Source organism: Lonchura striata, chromosome 4A (genome assembly GCF_050655825.1).
Source record: "Lonchura striata isolate lonStrDom1 chromosome 4A, ASM5065582v1, whole genome shotgun sequence".
Classification (NCBI taxonomy): Eukaryota; Metazoa; Chordata; class Aves; order Passeriformes; family Estrildidae; genus Lonchura; species Lonchura striata.
Genome location: NC_140742.1, coordinates 1,596,591 through 1,607,717, shown reverse-complemented (window position 1 = coordinate 1,607,717; position 11,127 = coordinate 1,596,591). Strand labels below are relative to the sequence as shown.

Below are 11,127 nucleotides of genomic sequence, written 5' to 3'. Positions count from 1 at the left end.
TCTGCTCTGAATAATGAAACCTGAGGCTTTAAACAGCACAAGTGTGTGCTTTAAATATGTTCTGATATGTTGCTTTAAATAACAGAAGTGTGTGCTTACTCAATTTACAAATGTAAATTCACATTTACATCATGCATATGGAACTCAGAGGTTCTCAGTGGACTGGAAATGAAAACATATGGCTCCTAAAGCTAGAGCAGGTAAAGGAATGTTTGACTTTACAACAGCAGAATAGCCTACAAGTCCATTCAAATAATCAACATATAAACCAGGATATCAGAAGTACCCCCAGTCTCATGTATTTATATAAATACACATACACACACCAGTGCTGCTGCTTTAATATTAATGTGAGCATATGTTTCACAGTTTTACATTCAGATGTTTATTTTTGTGATTCCTCTGGAACATGCTTGGGCTCTGCTGAAAATTTCGTGCTTAACCATCTGGTTTTAATTGCCTTGTTTGTTAATAGGTATCACTAGGTTATTTTTCCAGGACTTTTTCTCTTATACTCATTCTTTGGTGTCAGGGCTGAGGTGTAAGGATAGAAAGGGAACGAGTCAGGTGCCTGAATGCAGCTGCAAATAGAATACAAGGAAATTAGAGAAAGTTGCCCAATTCTGTATCTTATGATAACCTATGATTCTTTAGAGTGACAAACTAACTCAAAGATCTTTCTTTTTTTCTAAAACTGAGAAAAAACATTTCAAATTTGAATCTAACCTTCCATTGCCTCAAAACTATCTGGGCCAAAATCACTGAACAATTTCTGAAATTGTTCAGAAAAGCAGCTCTCTGAAAGCTCCTTTTTGCTTTAGACACAGCATTATTAGAATTTCCCTGGGAGATCAGCAGCTCTCACCAAGATGTGAGAGACCCAAGCCCAGTTCTCAGGAGGATACAGAGTCACTGTCTATCCAAATCCTTATCCAAATCCCCTCTCTGAACCAGCTGCAGAGTGGATTTTGAGGTGTATGTTCTGCTACCCAGTTAAAGAAGTTGTAATTTCAAATGGATTTTTCTGAACTTTTACAGCTAGAGCCAGCAAATACATTTGTATAAAATATTTAAATAAACTCCAAGCTAGAGAAGCAATGAGTCACTAAGTTGGTAACTCACCTAGGAAAATGTGGCAGGGAGCTATCAGCCTCTTCTCCAGGCCTTAAAGATCCCTGCAGGGTGGAATAACTCAGTGTGGGATAATAGGAAAAGCATGCATCAATAGCCCACCTCAGGCAGTGTGTGCAGAAATGTGAGTAAACGTGAGCTCAGGTCAGAGCAGGGTAAATGTGAGTAAACATGAGCTCAGGTCAGAGCAGGGTAAATAAATGTGAATAAACGTGAGCTCAGGTCAGAGCAGGCAGACCCTGCTCCCCTCCCTGTCTGCAGGAACACCCTCTGGGCTGAGGGGACAGGAAAACCCTGCCATCAACAGCACTTTGATCAACCTTTTGATAAAAAATTGAGATTTCCTCTCAAACAGGTGCTCCAAAGCTGCTTTTTCATCTAGGTTCTGATGGAAAGTTTGAACTGACTTAATTTCTTTTCATTTAAAATCCTCCTTTGACAGGATTCTTTTCCTTATTTGACTTTATCTGAATGTTTGTTGCCCCTCTCTTTATTTATGAAATATGAGCATAAAACCAGTTTACCCTTTGGAAAGAATGGCCTCAAGCTCACCTATTTTTAGGACAGCAAGTGAAGGCTGAAAATTTGGATGAGTATTGTCCTGATTACCAAAGACTCTATGTTCTTTGTGTCTGGTGGTTTTAATAAGGAAAATTTTAGGGAGGAAGAATGGAGTCTGTTTCTTCTGTTCAGCGATACTGTGATGGTGAAGCCAGTAGAACTCCCTGCTTCTTTCTCATTTTTAATCACCATTTAGAATAGAGGAAAAAAGAGAAAACCAAACAAAATCATGCTCTGACTCTCTAATTGCTTTTCAATTGTTTCCTAATAATAACTAAGGAGTAAGTGGCAATGACAAGACACACCTCGTGCTGGAGCAAGCATGGCATCATTTTAGCACTCCATAGTCAAGGACAGGGGAAGCTCCAGTCTCCCTGGAATTGGCAGCCCTTGGATCATCTGGCAGAACGTGCTGTATGAGAAGCACAGCTGGGTCGTCTTCTCTCAGGAGAATCCAGGGGAATACCCTGGTGTCAGACTCAGCTGGCTGCAAAAAGCTGCGTGCCCAGAGTTGTCTCCCAGTCGCCTGCAAAATGCCTTTTTTCATCTGTCTTGCACTAACTGGAATTAGTTCAGCATTTCGGATTGATTAATAAGTGTTTTAATAATATTCAGGGCAAACATCAGTCCCAAAGAAATACAGAGATGTCAGGCAAAATTGCCATTGGAAATACCAGACTTAGAGACCAAAAAATACTAAATATTTTCTAAAGAACACCATGAAAAACTACAGTAGTTGCCATAATTTCTATTTTATTATTGGAACAACAAATATTTTAAGCTTTCATTGAAATGATACAGAAAATATGGACTAAAAATTAACATTAGCATTTCAAATTTCAAAGAAGAAGGGAAAAACCTGGCTTTTCTGATTGATAGATGGCTTCTGTGAGCTCTGGTCTTGCAAATATGTAGACAAGTTTTTAATTTTTTGGTGGTGACTGGTACTGCTGAAAGCTAAACGAAAGTCTAATTCAAAAAATCAGAGAAAAACTCATGGTGGACTAATCTAGTTTAATTTTTTTTTTTTAAATTGGACTAACAGCCTATTGTTTTGACTGGTAGACGTGCAGTTTTCATAGGTGGTGAGAATTAATCTAAGAAACGTGGTTTGTAATTGTTGTGGTGTTAATCCAGTTAGTTCAGTGATGTGGAGATGGCACTGGCCATACTTCACAAAGGAATAATGTACATTACACACTTGGCTGACTGTAAAACCTCCAGGCCCCAAACTGGCACTTTTCTGATGTCTTTATTGCCTTTCAATAATTCATAAATATTCAGTGACTATGGATAGGCTTGGAGAACAAATATTGTTTTACTCAAGTTACCAAATCTCATTAATGCATCCAAAACCCGTAACTCTTTATTTTAACCTAGTTATTCCACCAAAAATAGGTTTGACTGGGTGGGTTGCTTGGTTGGTGTGTTGGTTGGTTAGTTGGTTGAATGGTTGCTTGGTTGGTTCCTTGGTTGGTTGATTGCTTGGTTGGTTAGTTCCTTGGTTGGTAGGTTGGTTAGGTAGTTCCTTGGTTGGTTTGTTAGTTGGTTGAATGGTTGGTTGGATGGTTGGTTGGTTCCTTAGTTAGTTGGTTGGTTGCTTGCTTGGTTGGTTGCTTGGCTGGTTACTTGGTTGGTTTGTTAGTTAGTTCCTTGGTTGGTTGGTTGAATGGTCGCTTGGTTAGTTGGTTCCTTGGTTCCTTGGTTAGTTCATTGATTGGTTGGTTGGTTGAATGGTTGGTTGGTTGGTTGGTTAGCTGGTTAGCTAGCTCCTTGGTTGGTTGGTTAGTTCTTGGTTGGTTGGTTGAATGGTTGCTTGGTTGGCTAGTTCATTGATTGGTTGGTTCCTTAGTTCATTCATAACTGTTTGGTTAGTTGGTTGGTTAGTTCCTTGGTTGATTGGTTGGCTAGTTCATTGATTGGTTGGTTGCTTAGTTCATTGGTTATTTCATTGGTTGGTTAGTTGGTTGAAAGGTTGCATGGTTGGTTGGTTAGTTCCATGGTTGGTTTGTTGGTTGGTTTGGGGGTTTTAATGTCCCTGTGTGTATTACTGCAACCACCCCTCACATTTTAGTCCACAGGAGAATCTCAGAGGTGTCGACAGCCTAAAGTGTGTCAGATTCCTCCAGGTTTAGTCAGCAGCAGCTGGGCAGAGGAGAGGGACCCTGCTTTCCCTGCAGGTGACAGAAATCTCCAGCAGAGGATCTCCACAGGACAGGGCTGCCGTGAGCTGCCAGAGCTCCAGCCCTGCACCCTGCAGAAAGGGTTAATTTAGAGCCCCCCGAGATCAAACAATCCCAGCAGACACAAGCCTGGCCCCCAGTGTGAAGAGCAACCTGTCACTTAGCTCTGCTTGGCTTCTGTCAGACAATTTCCATCTCCAGCAATCAAAGCATGCATTAGAGTCATTATCAGCTCTGTTGCTTTCCTTGTACCTGATTTTCAAATCCTCACAATGTCTTTTGTTCTATAATAAATTAATTGTCTTTGAATCTTCTATCATTGGCAGATGGATCTCTTTGTTTAAATATAAATATGAAGATGCTGATTTATTTGGATTCCCAAACACTGATTGTATGATAATTGCATCTTCTTGTGAATAATTGAATTATTTTCATATTATGTTAATCTCATTTCCCTTAAAGCCTGCCTGAAAATCAGACTGACTTATTTACATGTATAGGTGAATGCTAATCCAGAAGGATCTATTTTTAGACTGCAAAACTGTTTTCAAAGTTGTCCTTTCATGATTGGTGGTGCTGGTAAAAGCACTGCAAATGCAGCTGCAGGAAGTAACGTTTTCCCAAAACAACAGCTCATGCTGGTTATGCTACTGTAATTCTACCATGCTGATATTTTATAAATAAATAAAGAAAGAAGTAGGAAAGGACTAAAAATGCGGATCAGGCTGACATTATACTACATATTGTGTAAAATATGTGCTTGAAGTTTCTGCTTATCTAAGAGGGTTTTTAATGATCAATAGCCTTTGCTGGTGCTATCAATTTGTTGTATCCAAGTTATGGAATATGTTGCAAGGATCCTCCATCAATTTCACAGGCAGAATCCTGTAATGGGAAAAAAAAAAGAAAAAAGGAAACACAATTCATGCTTGAAGCTGGAATTTTATCATTATCTCAGTTGAAGCCTTAACACACTAAAACCATCATTAATTGTGTTATGATGATTGTGCAAATTGTGTGCAGTTAAAATAAATACAAATAGTGCAGTACCTCCCATCTACCTCTAAGTCCTGAAGTCAACAGCTTCACTTGTGGCATGAGCACAGGGTACAGAAAATCAATAGTGTACTGGGACAATTAGGATATTGATACAGTCTTCCCTGGTATGGTAAAATCTGCATTGGTTCATTTTCAATATATTTATTAAAATGCTCTAATACTTGATGTTTCTTGTTTGGTTTGGAATTTCACTTTAAATCCAGGAATGCTACACAAGGTTTGGGTTACATTCATTGGACTCTTGCTGTTTTCCTCTTATTCCTAAAACTGGCTACAAGGTTACTCTGGCAAAATTTAATGCAGAATTTAAAATCTCCACATGTTTTTCATTTTTCATCTGAAAAAGATCATCTGAGTACAATCTCCTTTTGTATCAGTTATGCAATATTGATATGTTTTGACCAGAAAAATGAAGGACCTTTCTCCAGCTGGAATTTCAGTAAACAAGGATATTTTATATTTCTGAATACCAGCAATGCTGATCACAGCTGATACTTCATGCTATTCTTCCTCAGAAAAAAAAATTATGAGAAATGGAAATATGCTGATGATTAATGCTTATACTTGATCCTGTGAAGTGAAATCCATAGCATTTAACATAATTTTGAGGTCAGAATTTCTTCTATAGAAAGAAATCTATAACAGAAGATTAATAGAATAGAAATCTATAATAGAAGATTAATAGAATAGAAATCTATAATACAATGTTATGGATTTCTATCCTATAGGAGTCTATATTAGACTGCTTCTGTTATAGATTTCTATTCTATTCATAGAATTAATTAATTAATAGAATAGAAATCTATAATAGAAGAAGTCTAATACAGATTCCTATAGGAGTCTGACTGGTGGGAAGTGTGTTCCAAGCTCAGAGTGTCTGGTAGCAGTGAAATATTTGAAAGGAGAAGGATGTGTGTTGGCATGGCAACACTGCTTAACTCATATTTGTCAAGGCCACTGTAATTACTTAGCTGAAGCCACAGTTCACAGGAAGAATGTTATCAGAACTAAAATTGTTCCATCTTGTCCTCAACTTCCAGGCCAGAGGTTTCTAGATAAATCAAGAAGTGCAGTTTGACTGGAGGAACTCGCTCCCTCTTGCCTTGGCCTCAGCGAAATCTCATGCAAGTACCCTTTTGATCTTGTGTGTTCTCGATGCAAATTGCTGATTATTTTGGTGGAAGTGTCTTCTCTTATTTACAGCATGAAATGCCTGGATATGAAAAGTGGATTGTTTACTTGTTTGAGGTGTCACTTTTGAATGTGTTTCAGAAATCTCTACTCAATACTCGAGACCAACCCTGTATGACAGCAGTTATCAGAATATAAATCAGTATATCAACATCAAAAAAGGGGTTTAGGAGGGATCATTCGGTACAGAGCACTGTCCTCTCCTGCATTTATACAGAAAAGTGGAAGGAATACCTGTTCATTTGAGGGTTGAAAGGATTTGATGTAAAACTGGGAGGTGAGCAGAAGCTGGGTTGCTGCAAGGCTTGTGTTCAGTCGTGGTTTAACTCACCTGAAAGCCAAGAGCTGTGGTCTCTCCTCCTCACTATTACAGCTAAAAATTGTTCTGTCAGCACAGGGGTTTGATTTTTTTGATCAAAGTTGAAATTACCTGATACCATTAAAGACAGTTCATTGAAGATAAAGGTTGGGAATTTGCTCTTGCAGTTGTCATGTCTTTCAGTAGGAGAATTCAGGAGATGTTAATATTTCTGCCTTTCCAAATCCATTCAACTTGCTTACAAATATGGAGCAGTAAATAGTCATAGATTGAACAGTGATAATTAATTAAAATTCTAGTTAAAATAATTCAAATACTAATTGGTGTTTAAACTTAGTTTTAATTTTTTTCTTTGACTCCCTGAAGTTCTGTACACGGTGTTGTAAAATTTCCCATGTAGAATTTCACATGTGGGCTATAACACCCACTGTTTCTGATAAATGGCTTGTAAAAGAATGGCATTATGGATTTTAATGGTATTTGAGATTTATTTCTATTTTTTTTCTTGGATTTATAATGTGCTTCTTCTATTGATCCATGCCAATAATGCTGAAATATGCTACATTTATTTTCTCAGAGTGATCAAGCTGAGTTTGTTGGCATTAACTGGGGTGGGCATAAGGAGAAGAATCTTTGAGCAGAAGGAACAGATCTTTTAATGAAAATTTTCTAGGGAATATTTCTCTAATAGTATAGATTTTAGGTACTAGTTTGAGTTACCAATAAAGATAGAGCCCAGGGGGAAAATTTTGCTTTGCTTCACACGGATAGATTCTCAGCTGGTAGAAATAGGCTCAACTCCTTCCATTTCAATGGACTTGCACCACTTCATAGTGTCAATGTGGGGAAAAAAAAAATATTACTTCCATCAGCCTTCCAGACAAATAATCCAGTAATTAATCTGAGTAGCATTCTCAAAATAAAAATGTAGACATGTTCTTGTTGGAGCAGAAAAACAGAATAGCAAGGTTGTCTGAGTTCACACCTTGCTGAGGCTACTAATTGAAATTGAAAAATCAAAACAATTTACAAGAAAGCAAAGCAATTAGCAAAAGAATATAACAACAGTGAAGTTTATCACTTGGAAATGATCTTATTTGTTTCTCAGAAATCTTTATGGATGAAATGTCCTTGGAGGTGTTTCTTTTGTAATTGACTCACAGAGTTATCTATTAATGGTGGTAATATTTCATTTTTCTCAATTTGCTTCCAATGAGGTGCCAGGGATTTTGTCCCCGGGATTTTGTCCCAGGGCAGCTGGTGCAGCTCCCCACGTGCAGCAGGGTTTGAGGGGCAGCACCTCCAAAGTTCTCTCTGTTTTCATGGCCATCCTTTGCTCCTGCCCGAGCTCTGCACGAGGACTTCACCCTCCTGCAGCAAAATCAGAGCAGCCCCTGGGCAGCTCCTGAGGGAAATGGGGAGACAGCAACAGCCCCTGCAGCGTGTTTGAAAAATAAAATGTTCTCTCCAAACCATCAGCTCATCACCCATCCTGTTCATTGGGCTGCTGCCTGGAGATGCTTGGTCAATTCCTGGAAAAAGATGGGATTTTGGGCTTCTTTGTTTTCTCTGTTGTTACTAAAATGTTTTGCTGTTTTCAGTATTTATGGCTTAATGTCTGTCTGACTGTCATCATTAGCAAGACTTGTGGCTTATTGCTATTGATATAAAAATTTTATTTTTACGTTGGGATAATTTAAACTGGGAGAGGTTTGAGACCAGGGCTGACTGACTGCTCCATTCTGAAATACTGCAGTCGTCCCATCAAAAGATGGGTGTCTCTCAGCACAGAGGATCCAGCTGACCTTTGGCTGGACTATTTCCATGGGTTGTCTCCTGCTAGAAGTGCCTTTTAATGAAAGATCTAATCACTAATAACTTACTGGAGCTCTCCTGTTTTGCTCTTCTTCTTGAGGCAGCAAATCTTATTTCAAAATCCAAGGTGCTTATAGCTTCCATTTTTCATCATTAAAAAAAACCAATAAATTACTCTTACTAGTAATGCTCAGCATTTAAAGTTTCTTTGGCTAAAGAGAACTCCAAAGCAGTTGGAAATCCCATCTTACTTGGCTGTGATGCTGTCAATTAATAGGTAAGAATTAAATCTTCCTGACCCTGGACTTCCACTGAGTTGTACCCAGTTTGTAGCTGAGATTCCCAACACAGGAGGATGAGAATACAGGGCTTAGACTGCACCTTGGGATTTCAAAGATCCAAGTCTTGGTAGCAAAGATTTAAATCTCAAGTTCATAGGGTACAAAGCTTAAATTCCCCTGCTGCTATCTTTATTTTTTTTTTTGGTCTAAACGTATCTTTGATTTGCTTTGTGTCAGTGAGAGGGAGAGAGTGGCCTCTCCTGGGAGCTGGGATGTAAAGGTTTGGACCTTTTTCAGTAAGGCAGAGCTCAGAATTAGGCCTGTGAGTGTTTAAAAGTCTCTCTATCCCCCAGAAGTGCACTGCTCCTGCCAGCATTTCCTGGATCTGTGTCCTGCTAGCTCATTTCTCCAAAGCTCTGTGATTTTACAGAGGCTGCTGAGCAGAATTGTGCATTTCTGCCTCGTGCCCAGGGCAGGATGAGACTGCACGTCCTGGGGCTGGTCCAGCTGTGCTCCAGACAGTGCTGGGGGTTTTAATCCTGCTCTGGGGGGATCTTGGTGCCTGTAAAGGGCTGGGCACATCTCAGCCCTGCCCAGGACTCCAACCCCATGGACCACACTGAAAACTGGTGATCAACAGTGAATAATTGCAGGGTCGGTGCCCTTTGTCTGCCATTTGGTCGTTCTGTGCCCTCATTGTCAAAAAATTTGATATTTTCCAGCTCAGCATTAAATACCACAATGTGTTTGGTATCAGGATAATACTGCCACTATAACTTTATTATCTACATTGTGATTAACTCTGCTGAACTTTTATTCACCGTCCTGGTCATGATCTTTTAAAAGAAACCACTTCAAGCTGAAATAGGTACAGAGGAGAGCTATTAGTATAATTAGAAAATAACTGAGTATGCATTTTTTTCAAAGAAATTTTCTTGTTCATGTCCCAGTTCCTTGCACATACCAGAAAATCTTCAAGTGTTTTAAATGTGAATTTTCTTTCTGACATATAGATGAAGTTACTGTGACAGATTTGCATTTTTTTCTCCTACAGTGCCTTTTATACCTGTTCTTACTGATCTCACAGCAGCACTGGTAAACAACAGAGCAGTGTGGGATAGGTGTGATATCTCCTACAATAACTACACTCCCACACAAGTCATTTTAGGGTGTGCAAAACTTGTTCCCCTTATTACTTCATCTAAATCAATACTGTAATCAGTTTTGTTTGAGAGACGAAGGGCATAATCCTGGTTATTGTACTGTGTGGGCAATTTATCCCGTGATTTAATAAATATCGCGCAAAATCAAATTTAATGCAAAGGTAGAATTCAAACTCGACATGGTTATTGAATATATACCTCCATGTCAAGTGGAATGAGATTCACCCGGCAGAGACAAAACCAGGAGCCAGTCGTGAGAAGCTGGAGTCAGAATTTCAGCGAGAGACAAAAGCATTTCTCAGCCCTTAACGTGGCTTTGAAAGAATCCAGAGAATCTTTGCATGTGTCTCTCTGTGGAGAACCTAGAAAAGTTTTAGTCTATCACTATTGGACATGAAGACATGAAAAGTGTACACAGAAGATTGGTAAGTTCAAAGGAGAAAAAGAGAATTTTTTTATTCGAACATCTGGTATTTATAGAATTTTAAGGTGAATTTTAAGGTGGATTTTAAGGTGCATTGCAGGATGGAATTGCCACCTCTCCAACCACACTGCTCCAAAGATCAATCAATCATTTCTCTCCACCCACAGAGAAATATGAAAACTATTCTATTTATACATGAAATGGTGTGGGAACTCTGACTCAAATATGTAAACATTATCAGAAGGCTAAAGAAGTTTTATGAGAAGTTTAACACTTTCAGAAAAACTCTAAAAGAAAGCTTAACACTTTTAAAAATCAGGGCAACATTAGTCAGTCCTTTTGGGGCAAAGTAAATGAATTGCAGTCAAGAAATCCCATAATTGTACTAGGACTAAAGGGGAACTGCCAGGGGCTTCTGTGATCTCTGAGAATGGGGGTTCAGAGTAATAATTGCATTAGCTCGTACATACTACACATAATTATTATAAGATATTATTAGATGTAATATAATTATATATTATTATTATATCTCATTATAAGATATTATCCCTGCTGCCCTATGAATGTGAGCCATTAAACGATGAAGATCACGAATGCCAAGTCTGTACTGAAACAATTGAGAATTGTGTGTTCTGTGTCTGAACCTGAGCAAGGAGAGCAGAACTGAGCAGTGTCCAGAGGATCTCAGACTGGGCATTTACTGGGGTGGCTCAGCTGCCCACTGGGGAGCAGGGAACATTTTCATTTTCTCTACTGAGCCAGCACTGCAGGAATTTCACTGGCCCAGGAGGCTTCTCCCTGCTGAAGTCTCTATCAACACAAGATTTCTGTGGGCAAATGCTCCTTTCTGTTTATCTAGCCACTAATAATGGAATTAATCACAGATCAAATAATTGTTTCTTCTTTCTGATGTAAGGTTTAGTAGAGAATCGTGTGTTTTATTTTTGTTTGATTTTAAAGAAACCTTGCAAACTGCATCTTAAAGAAAAAAAAACACATT

General features: G+C 38.7%; 1 long non-coding RNA gene across 1 annotated transcript in view; it reads left to right on the top strand.

Moving 5' to 3' along the window:
• Nucleotides 1-5,738: 5,738 nt before the first annotated feature.
• Nucleotides 5,739-11,127, top strand: part of LOC110469603 (uncharacterized) — a 49,327-nt gene continuing 43,938 nt past the window's right edge. Inside the window, exon 1 of the long non-coding RNA XR_013340815.2 lies at nucleotides 5,739-6,058. This is a non-coding gene — a long non-coding RNA (uncharacterized LOC110469603). The remainder of the gene's footprint in view (nucleotides 6,059-11,127) is intronic.